Source organism: Dermacentor silvarum, chromosome 1 (assembly GCF_013339745.2).
Source record: "Dermacentor silvarum isolate Dsil-2018 chromosome 1, BIME_Dsil_1.4, whole genome shotgun sequence".
Classification (NCBI taxonomy): Eukaryota; Metazoa; Arthropoda; class Arachnida; order Ixodida; family Ixodidae; genus Dermacentor; species Dermacentor silvarum.
In genome coordinates, this window is record NC_051154.1 from 289157275 (window position 1) to 289177486 (window position 20212).

The following is a 20212-nucleotide window of genomic DNA, read 5'->3' on the forward strand; positions in this document are numbered from 1 at the left end:
TTATTGAAAGTATTTTGTTCTTGCGCGAGGCTTGCAATGCACGACTAGCTAAGCCTGAATGGGCAACTTTGTTAGATGTACTCGTCTGTCTAAAGCGTTTTTAACATAGTGCGCCAGCCAATTGACGGCAGGCGTTTATACCACCAGAGCATTGTAAATATCATATTCGCTTCATGTGTATGTGTGTTTCTATCTTTGTCAAAGAACGGCAATAAAGAAAAAAAAATGCAGTCCTGGCCGAGTGGTTAAGACTTGAAATCTATTGGGTTGTACCCGCGCAGGTTCGAATCTTGCCGGCTGCATGCATTGTTTTTCTTTTGTTTCGCCATAATCAGGAATCTGAGCAGCGGAGAGAAAGCTCCTTTTGTTCTTGCAGTCGTGGCCAGATTCTGCTTAGGGCCACCGAGCGTGACGGACGCATGATGACGGGCTCCGTAGGAGCGGCTTCAGCGGCCCAGAGCGGCCGCGGTAACAGGAATTTTGCTGCTGACGAGTATCAAGTTGTTTTGCCGAGTTTGCCAACAGGGCGTTTTGTTGTGAACACAGTTTTTTTTACATTGTGACATCAGGGCCCGCCCATACCGGGTGGAAGATTTCCGCGATGCGCTCGCCTCGTTAGCGCTCCTGCCGGAAGTGGTGGCTCTCGGGGCCTACCGTATGAGCCACGTTTGGGCCGTGACCTTCAAGGACGACGAAGCCGTGATGAAGATAGTCAGCGTTGGTGAGCTGCAGGTCAAAAAGGGCCGATGCCTCGTCATTGACCCCGCCAACCAGGATGTGCGCTTGAATGTGCATTGGCTGCTGCACACCGTTCCCGACGAGGACGTGCGTCTTGCCTTCGCGCCGTTTGGAAAGGTCACGGACGTCGCCCGCGAGTGGTGGCGGGTGTATGGCGTGGCCGATAAGAACTCTACCACAAGACTGGTTACGCTGAAGTTGAAGCCGGGCGTAATGCTGGACGATCTCCCACATCAGGTGAGCGTCGCCGGCGAGCTGGCTCTCGTGGTTGTGCCGGGCAGGACCCCTCTCTGCCTACGCTGCCGCGGAACGGGCCATATTCGTCGCGACTGCCGCATACCGCGGTGTGGTGCGTGCCGACGCTTCGGTCACGAAGAGAGTCAGTGCGAGCGGACGTACGCTAGCGTGACCGGACCCGTGAGCAACGACGACAACTCCGCCCTACTCATGGACGAGGCGGATATGGAAGACACATCGACCACGGCTAAGGAAGCAGCTGGCGAGGCGGCAAAGACGTAGGTACGACTTCAGCAACAGGAGCAACATGTCAATGAAGCCGTCGCCACTGAACAACAAGAGCAAGTAGAGGGCACTGTAGCCATGCCGAACCGTGAAGAAGAGAGCCCACCTGATCCGGGAGCGGCCTCCACCGCCCCTGAACAGGAAGACATGGACACCCATACCGGGCTTGCTAACTTGCAGGCGGGGAAACGCCCGCGCGACCAGACCAATAGCCTGGCTACGTTGCAGGACAGCAGCGGCGGAGACGAGCCACCGCCCAAAACGCCAGGTATGAGGAGACCAACCTTGAAGCTGCGGCCGAACATTACGGCCGATTCACGGCAGGCGGGTAAACCGCCTCCGTAGTTCTGTACTGTGCTTAGCTTGAGGCAGGTTGGGGGGTTGGTGAGTGCAATGGCCGTCACCCTGAGCGCTATTCTTTTGGATATGTGTCAGGAACGAGGGCCCAAGTTGCATGTGAGTGTTGCTTTCGAGAGGTCGGGTTGTGTTCCCTTTTGTGGCATTCGACGCGGTTATTGGCACGTCATTATGAATACTCGTCCTTGCGTAAAGGTGGTGGGCACAATTCTACTGTGTAGTCATGGCAGCTAATATCGAAGGAGCGCTGCGTGTAGCCACGTTAAATGTACGAGGGCTCGGTGCAAGAAGGCGGCAATGTCAGCTAAGCCGGCTACTCTTAGATAATGACTTGCATCTTGTGGGAATCCAAGAAACGAAAATAGAGAGCCAAGAACTAACCGACAGAATGGTGTCCAATTTTCGTGCGCACTTTGACGTGTGTGTTTCTCACGCTGTTGGTGGATCAGGTGGTTGCGCTGTATTCATACGAAGAAACTTTGGCATTTGTGTGCAGTCAGTGTTTTCGTGTAAAAGTGGGCGCCTTTTAGTGACTGAATTTTGTTTTTGCGATAAGGATTTCCATGTCATTTGTGTCTACGCACCGAATATTAAAACAGACCGGCGATCCTTCTTTGAGCGTCTTGAAGAGTACGTAAAATGTGACAAGGTGGTAATACTGCTGGGCGATATTAACTGTGTATGCACTGCTGACGATCGCGCAAAAGTTTCACGCGTTCGCGATAAGAGTGCTGAATTGCTAAATGCAGTGGTGCATGATTACGACTTGGAAGATATCGGTAGTGTCTTCGCCAGCGGTACCCACCCACAGTTTACGCACTTCCAGCGTGATAGCCACGCTCGGCTAGATAGATTATATGTGTCAGCCGAATTGTTGCCCTTGTGTAGGAAATATGATGTGCAACCCATTGCATATAGCGATCACTGCTTGGTAGCTGCCACCTTTGGGAGAAGATAGATCAAACACACCTTTAACTGGGACCTCTGGAAATTGAACGCGCAGTTGCTGGATGACGATGCTTTCGTTGATGCTGTTGCGAAGGAACTAGAAAGCCTGATTTCAGTCGAATTAGCAAGCTTCGCCATTAAATGGGAAGAATTTAAACAGAAAGTAAAAACAATGGCTATTGAAAGCAGCAGTGTCCTTCGGCATAACCTGAAACAGGCACAACCGAACCTTCGCCAGCAACTGCAATTTTTCATCAGCATGGAAAGTGTCCAGCCTGGTGTGTATGTTAACGAAATAAAGGAAGTGAAAGCCGAACTCGAAAGGATAGACTCTGAGAAATACAAAGCCGCCGTTTTGCGATCAAGGTCTGAGAAGCTGTGGGCGGGAGAATCGCCAACAAAATGAGCTCTCTCAGGCGAGAAAAGGTACGCATGTCGGAAGGAAATCCGCCAGCTAGCTAAAGGCAATGACATCACGTCCGACAAAAACGACATCAAACAAGGGATCGTCGATCACTTCAAAGCCTTCTTAGGTCAACCACGCGAACCTAAAGGTGGCTACCAGACGGAATTCCTTTCATTGATGCCAAAGCTTGATGAAGAAGTTAAGGCACGGCTAGAACATCCCATTACCCTGAGTGAGATAGAGTGCGCAATAGACGAGTTGGCGCCCGGTAAAGCGCCTGGGCCTGGTGGCTTAGGGGCTACTTTCTATAAAACGTTTAAGTCAGCGCTGGCTCATGTCCTCCATCTAGTTATCAGCGAAGCGTATGACCGAAAAAGATTGCCCTTGTCTTTCACAACCTCGCATATCGTGCTAATCCGGAAGAGTGATGACGAAAAGAAACGTTTGTTGCCAGGCTCATATCGCCCGATAACTCTAGCCAACGTTGACTATAAAATATTCACGAAAGTTTTAGCGAAACGACTACAAAGTGTCATCAAAACATTGGTAGGGCCTCACCAGACTTGTGGCATTAAAGGCCGCAGTATTACAACAAATGTACACGTGGTTCGAAGTGTGCTAGAGTGTTGCGACGCGATTGGCGATTACGTCGCGATGATGCAGATAGATTTGGCGAAAGCCTTCCACCTCGTCTCGCACAAGGCTCTACTATGCATACTCGAACATACGAATGTTGGCAGTGTCATAACGGAAGGCGTAACGATGGCGTACAAAGAATGCTCAACGCGAATCATTGTTAATGGGGAGCTCACCGATAGCTTTCGTGTGCTCTCGTCGGTGCGTCAAGGATGCCCGCTTTCGCCCCTTCTGTTTGCTGCTTATCTCGAGCCACTCTGTTTGGCCATTAAAAACAACGACCGCATAGCAGGCTATCGACTACAGGCAGCACACGTTAAAATATTGGCGTATGCAGACGACATCGTGATTATCTGTACAAATAAAGCCAGCATTAAAGAGGCAACAACTGAAGTCGAAAAATTTTGCGTTTCAGCTGGAGCCCAGATAAATTGGGATAAAAGTTATGGCTTCTGGCATGGGAGTTGGGAAGACACGCCGGAGACCTTTTCTCGATTGAATTGGTTAAAGTTGCCTACACCGTACCTGGGGGTGCCTCTCGGAAGTTACCGTGAGGCCGAACCGTACTGGCTCGACCTAGCTTCGAGAGCAAAGGAAAAGGCTGACGGTTGGAGAGGAAAGCAATTGTCAATGTTTTCTAGAGCCACTGTTTGCAACCTCTTTTTAGTTTCTAAGATATGGTATGTTATGAATGTGTTGTGTGCTGCGCGGGTAAGCGTACAAAAAATTCACCGCATTTTCGCTACTTTCATTTCGGCCTCTACCTGGGAGAGGACGAGTCGAACAAACTTGTTTCTCCCTGTCAAGAAAGGTGGGCTTGGTCTGGTTCACTTGTTTTTGCGACAAATTATGTCACGCTTTGTGTTTCTGCGGGATCAAAATGATCTTTCTTCGAACAATAGTACAAGTACGGCTGGGCAGACTTCTTCCGGGATTCGTTGTTTCGTCGGCTCAGAACATGCCGGGAACTGTGAAAGGATACCTGCGTGAAGTGGTGATGTCATATAGGAGGTTAAATGTGCGTTTCTCACAGCAGTATCTGTCCACCGTTACAAAGAAAAAATTGTACAGAGACCTTGTGGACACGATGCTCCCCGTACCTTTGTACCGCTCGCCACACCGTGGAGGCCCCAGACAGGACGTGCTAAAAAGAGTGAAGAAAATGCCAGTACGGCCATCAACTAAGTCCTTCTTCTTCCAATTACATTCAAACACACTTCCCGTTAAGACCTGGCTTCACAGCAAGGGTATTTTCATCCCCTGGAACACCAACTGCTTTTTATGTAAAAAAACAGAAACAGTGGAACATGTTTTCCTAGACTGCTGGGACCCGATCTTTCACTGGGACGTTCTGCAGAGAACGCTGAAGAAGCAGTTACCCCTGGACCCGTATGGGATACGCTTTTTGCCTATAGATACCTCAGAGCAAGTACCGTACGACCTCATTATGGTCCTGGGCCTCCACGCTATGTGGAAAACTCGCATGCAATTTGAACATGCAGACTTGGTTGTAATACCGGTGCGAGAACACTTCATTGAGAGTGTTGTTTACGTGAGAGACGCTTACAAATCACTGCCTGATCCACCACAATGGATGTATGTACTCGATGAACTGGTGTCACTGAAAAGATTTTAGTGCTGTGTTGGCCAAAGTGTGGCTGGCACGTTTTATCATTTGTAACCCTTGATTTTGTACGTCGACGACGGCAATAAAGAAAAAAAAAGCAGTCGTGGCCGAGTGGTTAAGGCGATAGACTTGAAATCTATTGGGTTGTACCCGCGCAGGTTCGAATCCTGCCGACTGCGTGCGTTGTTTTTCTTTTGTTTTGCTTCGCCTTAATCAGGAATCTGAGCAGCGGAGAGAACGCGCCTTCTGTTCTTGCAGTCGTGGCCGAGTGGTTAAGGCGATAGACTTGAAATCTATTGGGTGGTACCCGCGCAGGTTCGAATACTGCCGACTGCGTGCGTTGTTTTTCTTTTGCTTTGCTTCGCCTTAATCAGGAATCTGAGATGCGGAGAGAAAGCGCCTTCTGTTCTTGCAGTCGTGGCCGAGTGGTTAAGGCGAAAGACTTGAAATCTATTGGGTGGTACCCGCGCAGGTTCGAATCCTGCCGACTGCGTGCGTTGTTTTTCTTTTGCTTTGCTTCGCCTTAATCAGGAATCTGAGATGCGGAGAGAAAGCGCCTTCTGTTCTTGCAGTCGTGGCCGAGTATCTTAAAGAAGTAGTCGATAGTGTGCGCTTTCTTTCAGTGCGTTTTTCTTTCGATTATTTATCCGGCGTGAAAAGAAAGACATTATATAAAGATGTGTGCGATATTGTATTTCCAGTGCCATTGTACAGAGCGATATACAGTGGAGGACCAGGACAGGATGTCCTTAAACGGGTGAAAAGAATGGAGGTGCCTACTGGGGCAGAAACATTCTTTTTTAGGCTACACACAGGAACGCTGTCAGTGAAGACATTCATGGAAGAACGCGGCTTCCTTGTACCATGGGGCCCACACTGCTTGATTTGCAAGCAACCTGAAACTGTAGATCATGTGTTCTTGGATTGCTGGGAAGGTGTCTACTTCTGGGACGTCCTAAAACGGACAATCAAGAAGGAGTTTCCGTTGAATCCGCATGGGATCAGGTACTTACCGATTGAGAGTGAGGACGGGGTTCCATACGACCTAATTATGCTCAATGGCCTCCACTGTTTATGGCGGGCACGAATGGCTGGGTACCATTGCGACCCAGATGCTAGGCCTGCTCGTAGTTATTTTCGAGAAAGTATGTCTCGTTTCATTGAAATTAAGAAAATACAAGATTGTGTACCCGATTGGCTGTCGACGATAGAACCTCTGACAGCTTTAAAAGAATTTTAGTTTGACAACGCCAGTCCATGTTGGGCTGATGGCTTACATGTTTTTCTGTATGTTCTGTAGGTGTTATTTTTGTGATGTCTGTTTCTATACTGAGTGTTCTGTACATTGTCAAAGACCGGCAATAAAAAAAATTGCAGTCGTGGCCGATTGGTTAAGTCGATAGACTTGAAATCTATTGGGTGGTACCCGCGCAAGGTTCGAATCCTGCCGACTGCGTGCATTATTTTTCTTTTGTTTTGCTTCGTCATAATCAGGAATCTTAGCCGCGGAAAAAAAGTGCCTTTTGTTCTTGCTGTCGTGGCCGAGTGCTTAAGGGGATAGACTTGAAATCTGTTGGGTGGTACCCGCGCAGGTTCGAATCCTGCCGACTGCGTGCATTATTTTTCTTTTGTTTTGCTTCGCCTTAATCAGGAATATGAGCCGCGGAGAGAAAGCGCCTTTTGTTCTTGCAGTCGTGGCCGGGATTCTACTTCCGGCCACCGAGCGTGACGGGCGTGAAGTCATGTGCTCCAACGGAGCGGTATCAGCGGCCCAGCTTGGCCGCGGAGACAGGTTTACTGGCTCAAGTGATCAGGACTACGAATTTATTTTGCCGCGGCTACCAACAGGTCGAATTGTGTTAAATACGCTGTTTTTGCACGCCGACGTCAGAGCAAGGCCCCACAAGGTCGAGGATTTTCGCGACGCACTGGTCGGTTTGGCACTGCTCCCCGAGGTTATCGCCTTGGGGGCGTACCAAATGAACCACATTTGGGCTATCACGTTCAAGAGTGCCGAAGGAATGAAGAAGCTGCTCTCCACCCGTGAAATGAAATTGAAAGAACGTCGGTGCGTTGTTATTGATCCCGGTGACCAGGACGTGAGGATGAAGATCCACTAGATTCTGTACAATGTGCAGGATGAAGACGTGCGAACAGCGATTGCACCGTACGGCACCGTGACGGAAGTCGCCAAGGAACGTTGGCGCGTTCAGGGAGTCATGGACAAAGGTTCGTCAACGCGTTCTGTCTCCTTGAAGTTGAAGCCCGGTGTTACAGTTGAGGACCTGCCGCACCAGCTACGCATTGCTGGAGAACAGGCCCTCGTTGTTGTTCCTGGAAGAGCCCCACTTTGCCTTAGGTGCCATACCTCAGGACACGTTCGACGGGAATGTAAAGTACCCCGTTGCAGTCAGTGTCGCCGCTTCGGCCACGATGAGTCGCAGTGCGTCAAAACGTACGCAAATGTCACAGGGCCCATGAGAAGAGAGGACCATTCCGAACTTGTCATGGATGCGGATGAAGTCGAGGAGGCAGCGAGAACAGCAGAAAAGAACGTGCCGTCGCCAGCTTCTACGCCTAACGTTATTAGTGGAGGCGGGGCAACGACACAGACCGAGGACAAGACCGCTGTGCCTCTTCAGGCTGTTGAAGACCTGAATGTTGATGCTGCGGAAGGAAAAGGAAGCCAAAATGCTTCTACTGAAGGTGTAAAACCAATAGAGGACGAAGATGGCATGGACGTCGTCCAACCAAGCATTAGCAGTGCGGCAGCAAAGAGGACTCACGACAAGGCCTGCGTCGAAGAGGCTCAAGGTCCTCCTACAAGCATCGATGAACCACCTTCCAAATCGGCAGGACAGCGCCGGCCGACATTTCGTCCTAAACCCAACATCCCGCCGGACAAAAGGCCGGCGACGACTACACCGACGTAGAAGTCATGGCTCTCTTCTGGCTTGGCAAAGGACGGGAGGAGACTCAAGTGCGGCGCGCTGACACTGCATGCTGCGGAGGGCCCGCCCATCTCTTGGGTGTGCTCGAGAACTCTTGAAAGGACACAATTGCTGTACTCCTCTTTTCGATGTTTTGCGGCTGAAGGTGAGCACGAAGCGGTTCCGTCCTTTTAATTTGTCGCGCACATGGCGGTCAAAACAAAAGCAGCACTTAGATTTGCCACGATTAATGTAAGGGGACTGGCAGCGAGGCGACGTCAGTACCAATTAAGTCGCTTGCTGCTTGAGAGTGATATGGACGTAGTGGCAGTGCAGGAGACAAAGGTGGCTAGTGAAGATCAGACGAACCGCATGGTTGAGCCCTTTAGAAGCCGGTACAATGTATGTGTGTGTCATTCTGTTGGTACATCGGGAGGATGTGCCATTTTAATCCGGAATTCTTTAGGTGTTATTGAAGAATGTGTTACAGTTTGCAACACAGGGCGTTTCGTCATGTGTGATTTTTCCTATCTTGATGTACAGTGGCGCGTAGTGTGTGTGTATGCGCCAAATAAGGAAATTGAGCGCAAAGCATTCTTCGAAATGTTGCAGCCCTATCTGAAGTCTCCTAGATATATTATCCTTATGGGAGACTTTAACTGCGTTTGCATGCCCGAGGACAGAGTTACGAACGCGACCATTAGAAGCCAAAGCTCGTTACTACTGAGAGCAATTGTCCAAGACTACAACTTGGAAGACGTTGGGAGTGCACTGTCAGAAGGAGCCCGTCCGCAATTTACGCATTTCCAACGAGCAAGTCATGCAAGACTGGACAGAGCTTATGTGTCAGCTTGCGTGGTCCCAATGTGCAATGACTACCTGGTTAAAAACGTTGCGTTTAGCGATCATTGCATGGTAATGTTTACACTGGGAACGAAGACCAAAAGGTCGAAGTTCAACTGGAATCTTTGGAAATTCAATGTAAAGCTTCTTGAGGATGAAATTTTTGTGCGTACAGTAAAAGAAAAAATGGACTTTTTACAAACGGATGAGCACGGCGACATTATTGCAAACTGGGAACATTTTAAAGAGGAAATAAAAATGAGCGCTATAGAAAGAGCGAGTGTGCTACGCCAAAGGGAGAAGGCAGACGAAAAAGAACTTCATAGCCGCTTAAATTTGCTTCTCAGTTTGGAAAGTGCACAGCCGGGCCAGTTTGCAAAAGAAATAAGAGAAACAAAAAATAAATTAGAACTGTTGGACAAAGGAAAATACAAAGGAGCAGTCATACGAGCACGTACAAAACGGTTGTGGTTGGGCGAGATGCCGACAATACTTTTACGTTTGACTCTGTGACGAAAAGCGATATGCAGTCAACAACGAGATAAAAGGGATAGAATACAAGGGCGAAATTGCTTATGATTCCAACACTATTCAGAGAGCGTTTGTTGATTACTACGAAGGACTACTGGGTCACGAGTCAAACGTAAAAGAGGGCCTTGCGGCGGAATTTTTGGCACTGATGCCTATCTTAGATGATGAAGTCAAGCTTGGGCTCGAGGAGCCGATTAGTGCAGCGGAAGTGGAGCGTGCAATCGACGAGTTAAGCTCTGGCAAATCACCTGGACCGGACGGGCTGGGCGCAGCTTTTTACAAAGCGTTCAAAGGAGACATAGTGTATATTCTACACAACGTAATTCAAGCAACGTACGAAAAACAGATAATGCCTCCGTCTTTTCGAAGAACTCACATCGTCTTGGTTCCGAAGAGTGACGACCCAGTAAAGAGATTGTCAGTCAAAGCTTATCGGCCCATAAGTCTCACGAATGTGGACTATAAGATTTTCATGAAGGTTCTAGGCAGAAGGTTGCAGAATGTAATAAAAGCTATCGTCGGCCCACACCAAACGTGCGGGATTAAAGGACGCACGATACAGACAAATATTCATGTAGCACGGAGTATATTGGAATGCGGCGATGCATTTGATAAACGCGTAGCAATGTTGCAACTAGACATGGAAAAGGCCTTTGACCGAGTCAACCATCATATCCTATTTTCTATCCTTGAACACGTGAAAGTTGGCCGAGTGCTCTTGGAAGGTGTCAAAATGGCATATGCTGGTTGTACGGCAAACATCATTGTTAATAAGCAAATGAGTGAAAGTATCGCTGTTCGTTCTTCAGTGAGACAAGGGTGCCCATTGTCTCCATTGTTGTTTGCACTGTATCTGGAACCTTTTTGCCTGAAAATTATGTCAAACGAAAAAGTGCGAGGCTTCACGATGTTGTCCACCGAAGTTAAAGTTCTTTCTTATGCGGATGATATCGCTATTTTCTGTGAAGATAAAGACAGTATAGCTGAAGCGGTGAAAGACGCGGCTAGGTTTTGCAAAGCCTCCGGAAGCGTGATAAACTGGGAAAAGTGCTTTGGCTTCTGGCACGGCAATTGGGATTACGCACCTGTTATGTTCGAGAGTGTTCAGTGGATAACGTCACCTGTCAAATACTTGGGAGTACCGCTAGACCACTATCGAGAACCGGCAAAATATTGGGAAACGGAAATTGAGCGCACGCGAGAAAGTACGCAGAAATGGGGTGGGCGTGATCACTCAATTTTTGCGCGGGCCACAGTATGCAACCTTTTTCTGGTGGCAAAGGTGTGGTACGTGCTTCAGGCGTTTTGCATGTCACAGACCAGCGTCCAGAGATTGCATCGAGTCTTCGCAGTGTTCATTTGGGGGTCGAGTTGGGAGAGGACAAGTCGCACAAATCTCTTTCTATCTGCGGGAAAAGGGGGCCTAGGTTTGGCTCATTTGTTTATCAGGCAACTCGTGGCCAGATTTCTGTTCCTCCGAGACCAAAAAGACGCGTTCTTGCGGACCGTAATGCAAATTTGTTTCAAAGAAGCACTGCCTGAATATGTTGTATCATCCAGCCCTGTGAAACACGTGCGGGTGCGCGGCTTTCTTTGGGAAGTTATGCGCGCATTTCAGTGTTGGAAAGTTCGTTTTTCTGCGCAGTATCTTGCTGATGTTAGAAGGAAACAGCTTTATAAAGATCTCATTGACACTATGTTGCCTGTACCTGTGTACCGTTCCATATACTGTGTCGGCTCTGAACAAAATGTCCTGAAGAGAGTTAAGAAAATGTCGGTGCGGCCCTCGATGAAAACATTCTTCTTTCAGCTGCACACTGGCACACTGCCCGTGAAGCCATGGCTTCAAGAAAAAGGAATATTTGTCCCTTGGTCCATAAACTGCCTAATCTGCCGAAAACCAGAGACAATAGACCACATGTTTCTTCACTGCACAGACTCTGTATTTCACTGGGACGTGTTGCAACGAATTTTAAAAAAGCCGCTACCGATATCGCCTTATGGTATACGATTTCTACCGGTAGATGGCGTAGACGAAGTACCTTGGGACATGTTTATGCTTGTCAGCCTACACAGTATATGGAAAAACCGAATGGCATTCAGACATGCAGATGAGACGGTTCTCTCCATACGTGATTACTTTGTAGAGAGCATATCTTATATAAGAGATGTGTTTAAGGCCCAAAAGGAACAACCAGAGTAGCTACGAATAATGGATGACCTTGTTCAGCTGAAACGATTTTAATCATGTGGTGTGAGCAGGGCAGACCACTGCTCGCATCTTTTACATGTAAAATGTTGTAAGTGATGTGTGTGTGTTACTTTGTGTTTTGTACCAAGATGGTAATAAAGAAAAAAAAAAGCAGTCGTGGCCGAGTGGCGGGATTCCACTTCCGGCCACCATAGTGTACGGTCGTGTAATGTCGAGCTCCTTTGGAGCAGCGAATGCGGCCCAGCAGGGCCGCGGAAACAGGACAGATGCCCAGGAGTCTAAAGACTATGACATTATTTTGCCTCAACTGCCATCAGGTTCTTCTGTTTTAAATACTTTATTCCTTCACGGCAGCGTGAAAGCCAGGCCTTTTCGAGCTGAGGACTTCCGAGACACTTTGAATCGTCTGGAATTGCTTCCCGAGGTGGTTGCCTTGGGGGCGTTTCAGATGAATCACGTATGGGCGGTGACCTTCAAGAATGCGGAAGGAATGAAAAAGTTGCTCGCAGTCACCGACCTGACTGTCAAGAATCACCGCTGCCTCGTGATAGATCCGAGCACCCATACTGTGCGCCTAAGGCTTTATTGGCAGCTTTACCACATGCCTGATGAAGACGTGCGCACCGCTCTCGCACCGTATGGGAAGGTGACGGATTTTTGCAGAGAGCATTGGCGTGTACCAGGACTCGGCGATAAAGGCTCTTCAACACGGACGGTTAGTCTGCAACTAAAGGCTGGCCTTACTTTGGACGACCTGCCACACCAGCTACGAGTGTCTGGCATTATGGCCCTTGTTGTTGTACCTGGAAGGCCGCCGCTTTGTCTGCGGTGCCAGCGAACAGGGCATATTCGCCGAGATTGCCGCGTCCCAAGGTGCAAGCTGTGTCGGCGCTTCGGACATGATGATAGCCAGTGCGCTAAGACCTACGCGAGCGTGGCCAGCCAAAGGAGCCGGGAGGACCCCGCAGAGCACATCATGGACGAGGTGGACGCGGCGGAGGCAGAGGGAGACAAGGTCAGCGAGCCTATATCTCCAGCAGTTGAAACTTCCGAAGGAGAGAATGTGAAAAGTGTTCAAAGTGAAAATGGTGATGTGCCATGTGTACAGCAGGAAACGGCCACCCCAACGTGCGTGGGCAAAGACGCCCCTGACAACGCTCCGCCCTCACCGGGTAATGACGAAGAAGACATGGACGTCGCAAGCAGCTCGTCTGCGAAGCGGCCCCACGGGCAAGTCTCCGACGGCGACGACGGTTCCAGTGAGAAGGTGCAGGAGCCACCCAGAAAAGACATTCCGTACCGCCGTTCATCCTTTAAACCAAAGCCTAACGTTCCGCCGGATTCCCATCCGACGGTAACGAAGGCGCCCCCGTAATAACGAGGGCGTCGTCGAGCAATGCTGTTGTGCAAGGTGAGGGACGGACTCTCTACATTGGTAAAGTGTGGCCGTCTTTGTTTTTTGTTATTATGAAAGGTTCTCGCACTACTGCGAATCGGCAAAATGCAAGGATTTAGTTAACCTAGAGGCCCAGTTCTCTCTTTCGGAATAAACAACAAAACAAGGATGGATTCAAAATCAAAAATAGCACTACGCATTGGTACGCTTAATGTCCGAGGCCTCGGGGCCAGAAGGCGGCAGTACCAGGTCAGCCGGTTATTGCACGACAATGATTTAGACATAGTCGCTCTACAAGAAACAAAAATTGAAAGTGAAGAACGAACGGATCGAATGCTCGAACCATTTAGAGCTCGATACAATGCTTGCGTTTCTCACGCTGTCGGTAATTCCGGTGGCTGCGTTTTGCTATTGCGGAAATCTTTAGAAATTGTTGTGCAATCTGTATTTGTTTGTCATGAAGGTCGAATGATCGTGTGTGATTTCTCGCTCTGGGATGCTGAATGGCGGGCAATTTGCATATACGCCCCAAATAATGAAAGAGAACGCCGCGACTTCTTTGAAAATCTAGAAGTGTATATGAAATCTGAGCGCTATGTCATCTTGCTGGGAGATTTCAACTGTGTTTGTTTTACTGAAGACCGCAATAGCTACTCGCTAGTTCGTGATCACAGTGCGCTTTTTTTGCTCGCAGCAGTCCAAGAGCATGAATTAGAGGATGTTGGTGCTATGTTTCGCGGTGGAATGCAGACTGTGTTTACGCATTTCCAAAGGGGCAGTCACGCTCGATTAGATCGAGCATATGTATCAGCGAGACTGGTTCCGTTGTGCAGTGGCTATGATGTGAGCCACGTATCTTTCAGTGACCATAGTCTCGTTATGTTCTCCCTTGGCAAAAGAAAAGAAAACCGATCTTTCAATTGGGACTTATGGAAATTCAATGTCAAGCTTCTGGACGATGCAACCTTTCTCGAGTTTGTAAACGTTCGTTTACGAGAGATGCTTGCTTGTGAATCCGGAGGGTTCATAACGATGTGGGAAGAATTTAAACAGGACTTTAAAATAACAGCCATTGAAAGGGCCTCTATATTACGCTATAATGAAAAAAGAAAGGAAAATGAACTCCGAAGTAAGCTGAACAAAATGTTGTCGATAAAATGCGCACATCCAGGTGAGTTGTCAAATGAGATAAGGAACGTAAAAAATGAGCTTGAAATCCTTGATGTCGAGAGATATAAAGGGTCAGTCATACGTGCACGCGCAGAGCATTTGTGGCTGGGGGAAACGCCCACAAGAAGGGCTTTGACCGAAGAGAAAAGATACGCGTGACAAAATGAAATAAAAGAAATTGAATATGGTGACGTACGTAGTAGCGATAGTGATACAATACAGCGTGCCTTCACCGAACACTACCGAGAGTTGTTGAGCTGCAAAGGACTAGTGGAAGCTGGTTTCGACATGGAATATCTGCCTTTAATGCCGAGGCTAGATGAGGACGTAAAAACCGTTCTTGAGGAACCCATTACCTTCAGTGACATCGAAAGAGCAATTGATGAATTGAAACCTGGAAAAGCGCCAGGACCTGATGGCCTAGGCGCGGCTTTCTATAAGGTATTTAAGCATGAACTAGCAGTCGTTTTACACTATGTTCTAGCGGAGGCTTATGAAGTAAAATATATGCCACCATCTTTCCGGAAAACCCATACCGTCCTGATTCCGAAAACCAACGACCCTTTAAAGCTTCTCTCAGTAAGATCGTACCGCCCCATAAGTTTGTTAAATGTCGACTACAAAATATTTATGAAAGTGTTAGCAAGAAGGTTGCAGTCAGTGATGACATCAATAGTAGGCCCACATCAAACATGTGGCATAAGAGGCCGGTCGATACTGAATAATATACATGTGGCAAGAAGTATTCTTGAGTGTTGCGATGCATGGGAAGGCAGAGTGGCAATGATGCAACTTGACTTGGAGAAGGCTTTCGATCGTGTTGTACACAGTGTGCTTTTCTCTATTCTAGAGCATGTGAATGTTGGCAACATTATACTAGAAGGATTGAAACTATGTTATGAAGAGTGTAGCACGAACTTGATAGTAAACAAACAGCTCTCTGGGGAAATTAAAATTTGTAGAAGTATAAAGCAAGGATGTCCGGCTTCGTCACTTCTCTTCGCAATTTACTTGGAGCCTTTCTGCTTAAAAGTGATACACAGTGACAAAATAAGGGGATTCCGCTTAATGACGAGTGAAGTGAAAATTCTCTCGTATGCAGATGATGTTGCCGTTTTTTGTGGGGACAAGGAAAGTGTTAGCGAAACTGTTCAACAAGCTCGAACGTTTTGCAAAATGTCTGGAAGCGTTGTTAAGTGGGAGAAGTGTAAAGGTTTCTGGCATGGAAGCTGGGATGAGAAGCCCAATGTCTTTGAAAACCTACAGTGGACAGTCTCGCCCCAAAAATATCTAGGAGCACCTTTAAACTGCTATGATGATCCTTCAGAATATTGGAAAGAAGAGATTGAACGGGTGCGCACGAAAACCACCAAATGGGGAGGAAAAAATTTATCCATATTTACTAGGTCAACGATTTGCAATACGTTCCTTGTTGCACGAATTTGGTATGTGTTGCAGGTGATTGCTATGTCACGAGCTAGTGTGCAAAAATTTCACAGGATCCTTGCAGTATTTGTATGGAATTCAACATGGGAGCGCACGAGCCGACTAAACTTGTTTCACTCCCTGAAAAGGGGAGGGCTTGGCTTAGCCCATCTTTTTCTGAGGCAGATTGTCTCAAGGTTTATATTTTTGCGGGACCAGCACGACCCTTTTTTGCGTGCAGTGCTTCAAGTGAGATTGCACAGCGCCATTCCTGAGTTTATTGTGTCTTCGTGTGGGGTTACAGGAAGTAGTTTGTGCGGGTATCTACGCGAAGTTGTAAGCGCTTTCAAAATTCTTAAAGTACGTTTCTCGTTAGATTATCTCACCTTCGTATCAAAGAAACAACTGTATAAAGATCTACGTGACGTCATGCTTCCAGTGCCTCTTTATCGAAACATGTTTTTTGTCAGTGCGGGTAAGGACGTTTTAAAAAGAGTTAAAAGAATGCCGGTTCGACCGTCTGTGAAAACTTTCTTTTTTCTACTTCATAGTGGTACGCTCCCAGTCAAACCTTGGCTGCAGGAAAAGGGTTTTTTTTGTTCCATGGTCAGCTGATTGCCTTTTATGCCGGAAGCCTGAAACAGTAATCCATATATTCCTGGACTGTTATGATTTTATATTTCATTGGGACATTCTCCAGAGAACGCTGAAAAAGGATTTGCCCCTCACACCATATGGGATTCATTTTCTTCCAGTAAACAATGAGGGCATACCATATGACATGTTCATGGTATTAAGCCTGCATAGTATCTGGAAAACCAGAATGGCATTCAAACATGCAGAACCTGTTGTAAGAACGGTAAGGGAAAACTTCATTGAAAGTATTGCCTATATGCGTGATGTGTACCAATCAAAAGATGAACAGCCAACATGGTTTCCCGTACTTAATGACCTAGTGTCATTAAAGCCCTTTTAGTCGTGCCGCGTCAACAAGCTATTGGTTGGCGCTTTTAGCATTTTTTATGTTGGGTTCCGTGTTGTATGTTGTTATGGAAATAAAGAAAAAGAAAAGTCGTGGCCGAGTGGTTCAGGCGATAGACTTGAAATCTATTGGGTTGTACCCGCGCAGGTTCGAATCCTGCCGGCTGCGTGCATTGTTTTTCTTTTGTTTTGCTTCGCCTTAATCAGGAATCTGAGCAGCGGAGAGAAAGCGTCTTCTGTTCTTGCAGTCGTGGCCGAGTGGTTAAGGCGATAGACTTGAAATCTATTGGGTTGTACCCGCGCAGGTTCGAATCCTGCCGGCTGCGTGCGTTATTTTTCTTTTGTTTTGCTTCGCCTTAATCAGGAATCTGAGCAGCGGAGAGAAAGCGTCTTCTGTTCTTGCAGTCGTGGCCGAGTGGTTAAGGCGATAGACTTGAAATCTATTGGGTTGTACCCGCGCAGGTTCGAATCCTGCCGGCTGCGTGCATTATTTTTCTTTTGTTTTGCTTCGCCTTAATCAGGAATCTGAGCAGCAGAGAGAAAGCGCCTTCTGTTCTTGCAGTCGTGGCCGAGTGGTTAAGGCGATAGACTTGAAATCTATTGGGTTGTACCCGCGCAGGTTCGAATCCTGCCGGCTGCGTGCATTATTTTTCTTTTGTTTTGCTTCGTCATAATCAGGAATCTGAGCCGCGGAGAGAAAGCGCCTTTTGTTCTTGCAGTCGTGGCCGAGGATTCTGCTTCCGGCCACCGAGCGTGACGGACGCATGATGACGGGCTCCGTAGGAGCGGCTTCAGCGGCCCAGAGCGGCCGTGGTAACAGGAATTATGCTGCTGACGAGTACCAAGTTGTTTTGCCGAGTTTGCCAACAGGGCGTTTTGTTGTGAACACAGTTTTTTTACATTGTGATATCAGGGCCCGCCCATACCGGGTGGAAGATTTCCGCGATGCGCTCGCCCCGTTATCGCTCCTGCCGGAAGTGGTGGCTCTCGGGGCCTACCGTATGAGCCACGTTTGGGCCGTGACCTTCAAAGACAACGAAGCTGTGAAGAAGATCGTCAGTGTTGGTGAGCTACAGGTCAAGAAGGGCCGATGCCTCGTCATTGACCCCGCCAACCAGGATGTACAGCGGTGAGCACTGTTAGGGTGAACACGCGAGCGCGTGGCCGACGGCACTGTCAGCGCCCCGTTACGGTCATCACTGGAAACATTGCGCATGCGCATCACGCCTTCCGCGAAATAATTGTTCCACCGCGCGCATGACGTCATGAATGCACTTGTTCGTCGTCTGCTAGCCACATTTTTGTTTTCTAAGCCCATGCATCCTGCATTTTAAGATTTCTTTAAACATCTGTGCTTGAACAGAACAAGACAAAAAAACTTGTATATCTATGGGGCGTGTCTAATCGTTCCCTTCAAAGTTGTTCTGCATGCAACGCCGTATATAAAACAACCAAACATCTTTCGCAGCCGTTCATTCTGTCGCCAGATCGTATTATGGCTAGGGTTCCCGATGATGAACGGCGCTCAATTGTCGATCTTTCCCTGAAAGGTTATTCCCAGCGGTATATTGGCGCTTTAGTTAATAGGCCCCTGAAGACTGTGAACAGGATAATTCAAGCCTACAAGTATGAAGGTCGCATTCAGGATGCACCCCGCGCGCCCCGCCCTAAAGCTACCACAGACGATGAAGACCCTCTCATAGTTGCAACTGCTGTTCGTAACCCTTTCTTGCCAGCCCCAGCAATACGCGAGGACTTGGATTTGGACGTTTCGGACACCACTGTTCGACGTCGCCTGCGTACTGCGGGCCTTCGCAGTCGCGTCGCAGCGCAGAAGCCACTACTAACGGCGGCAAACAAGGACGCACGACGGCAGTTCGCTGAGCTGCACGAAGCATGGACATCAGAAGAGTGGGGTCGCGTCATCTTTTCGGATGAGTCGACGTTTTCGACGCGACAAGACCAAAGATTGCGTGTTTGGAGACTACCAGGCACACGGTGAGGCAAACTTCCTGCTTTGAAAAGCAATTGTTTTAGTTAACGTCACAATGCCACGCAGGAACGACCCGGACAACGTGCAAGGTGTTTCTGCCAGTGGGAGATCGAGTGTGAACGTGTGGGGTGCTGTTTCAAGATATGGTTTAGGGCCCCTGCAACGTATACGTGGACACTTATCGTCGGAACAATACTGCAACATTTTGAACAATGTGATGTTGCCATATGCGAGCAGTTTATTCCCAGACGGTGATTACCTGTTCCAACAGGACCGGTCACCGATACACACGGCGCGGGCTGTCAAGGAGTTCCAGGCGGAGCAGCACATGCAGCTACTGGAATGGCCTCCGAAAGGAGCGGACCTGAATGTGATAGAAAACGTGTGGGGCCGTCTGAAAGCTTCTTTGGCAAGGAAGCCCCTTTATTCCGCGACTTCGGACCAGTTGTGGGCGCAAGTCAGCAACGAGTGGGAAAGGCTGAAAGCCGATCGGGAATATGTTCGATCACTTTACGACTCGTTACCGTCCAGAATAGCTGCAGTCGTTGCTGTAAGTGGTCACATGACTCGCTATTAGATTTGCTCATGTTTTTATATTTGTTCTCATGGTCTTGTTTAACTGGAATTGCAAAAGTGCAATTTTCTTGAATAAAAAGTTTAATAATTATCCCTCTTACACTCACTTTTTTCCTTCACACGCCAATCTTCAATCCAGATGGACCTTGAAATGCAGAAGGTATCAGCTCAGCGAACAAAAAATGCGGCTAGCAGACGACGAACAAGCGTATCGATGACGTGATGCGCGCGGTGGAAAGAGTGTTTCGCAAAGCACATGCTGCGCATGTGCAATGTTTCCAACGATGGCTGTTACGCGGCGCTGATAGTGCCGTCGGCCACGCGCTCGCGTGTTCACCCTAACAGTGCTCACCGCTGTACGCTTAAAAGTGCATTGGCTGCTGCACACCGTTCCTGACGAGGACGTGCGTCTTGCCTTCGCGCCGTTTGGAAAGGTCACGGACGTCGCCCGCGACCGGTGGCGGGTGCATGGCGTGGCTGACAAGAACTCTACCACAAGACTGGTTACGCTGAAGTTGAAGCCGGGCGTAATGCTTGACGACCTGCCACATTAGGTGAGCGTCTCCGGCGAGCTGGCTCTTGTGGTTGTGCCGGGCAGGGCCCCTCTCTGCTTACGCTGCCGCGGGACGGGCCATATTCGTCGCGACTGCCGCATTCCGCGGTGTGGTGCCTGCCGACGCTTCGGTCACGAAGAGAGTCAGTGCGAGCGGACGTACGCTAGCGTGACCGGACCCGTGAGCAACGACGACAACTCCGCCCTACTCATGGACGAGGCGGATATGGAAGACACATCGACCACGGCTAAGGAAGCAGCTGGCCAGGTGGCAGAGTCGGAGGCACGACCTCAGAAACAGGGGCAACATGTCGATGAAGCCCTCGACACTGAACAGCAAGAGAAAGTGGAGGGCACTGTAGCCATGC

The 20212-nt window shown here is 48.6% G+C and overlaps 8 non-coding genes across 8 annotated transcripts; all 8 read left to right on the plus strand.

The window, feature by feature from the left end:
- Positions 1 to 5331: 5331 nt before the first annotated feature.
- Positions 5332 to 5413, plus strand: Trnas-uga (transfer RNA serine (anticodon UGA)). Its single transcript has one exon. It is a non-coding gene; the product is annotated as a tRNA-Ser (tRNA).
- A 75-nt stretch (positions 5414 to 5488) lies between these two features.
- On the plus strand, positions 5489 to 5570 carry Trnas-uga (transfer RNA serine (anticodon UGA)). The gene has a single exon. It is a non-coding gene; the product is annotated as a tRNA-Ser (tRNA).
- Positions 5571 to 5645: 75 nt separating this feature from the next.
- Positions 5646 to 5727, plus strand: Trnas-uga (transfer RNA serine (anticodon UGA)). The gene has a single exon. It is a non-coding gene; the product is annotated as a tRNA-Ser (tRNA).
- An 880-nt stretch (positions 5728 to 6607) lies between these two features.
- Trnas-uga (transfer RNA serine (anticodon UGA)) lies at positions 6608 to 6690 on the plus strand. The gene has a single exon. It is a non-coding gene; the product is annotated as a tRNA-Ser (tRNA).
- Positions 6691 to 6765: 75 nt separating this feature from the next.
- On the plus strand, positions 6766 to 6847 carry Trnas-uga (transfer RNA serine (anticodon UGA)). The gene has a single exon. It is a non-coding gene; the product is annotated as a tRNA-Ser (tRNA).
- A 10119-nt stretch (positions 6848 to 16966) lies between these two features.
- On the plus strand, positions 16967 to 17048 carry Trnas-uga (transfer RNA serine (anticodon UGA)). The gene has a single exon. It is a non-coding gene; the product is annotated as a tRNA-Ser (tRNA).
- Positions 17049 to 17123: 75 nt separating this feature from the next.
- On the plus strand, positions 17124 to 17205 carry Trnas-uga (transfer RNA serine (anticodon UGA)). Its single transcript has one exon. It is a non-coding gene; the product is annotated as a tRNA-Ser (tRNA).
- Positions 17206 to 17280: 75 nt separating this feature from the next.
- Trnas-uga (transfer RNA serine (anticodon UGA)) lies at positions 17281 to 17362 on the plus strand. Its single transcript has one exon. It is a non-coding gene; the product is annotated as a tRNA-Ser (tRNA).
- Positions 17363 to 20212: the final 2850 nt, after the last annotated feature.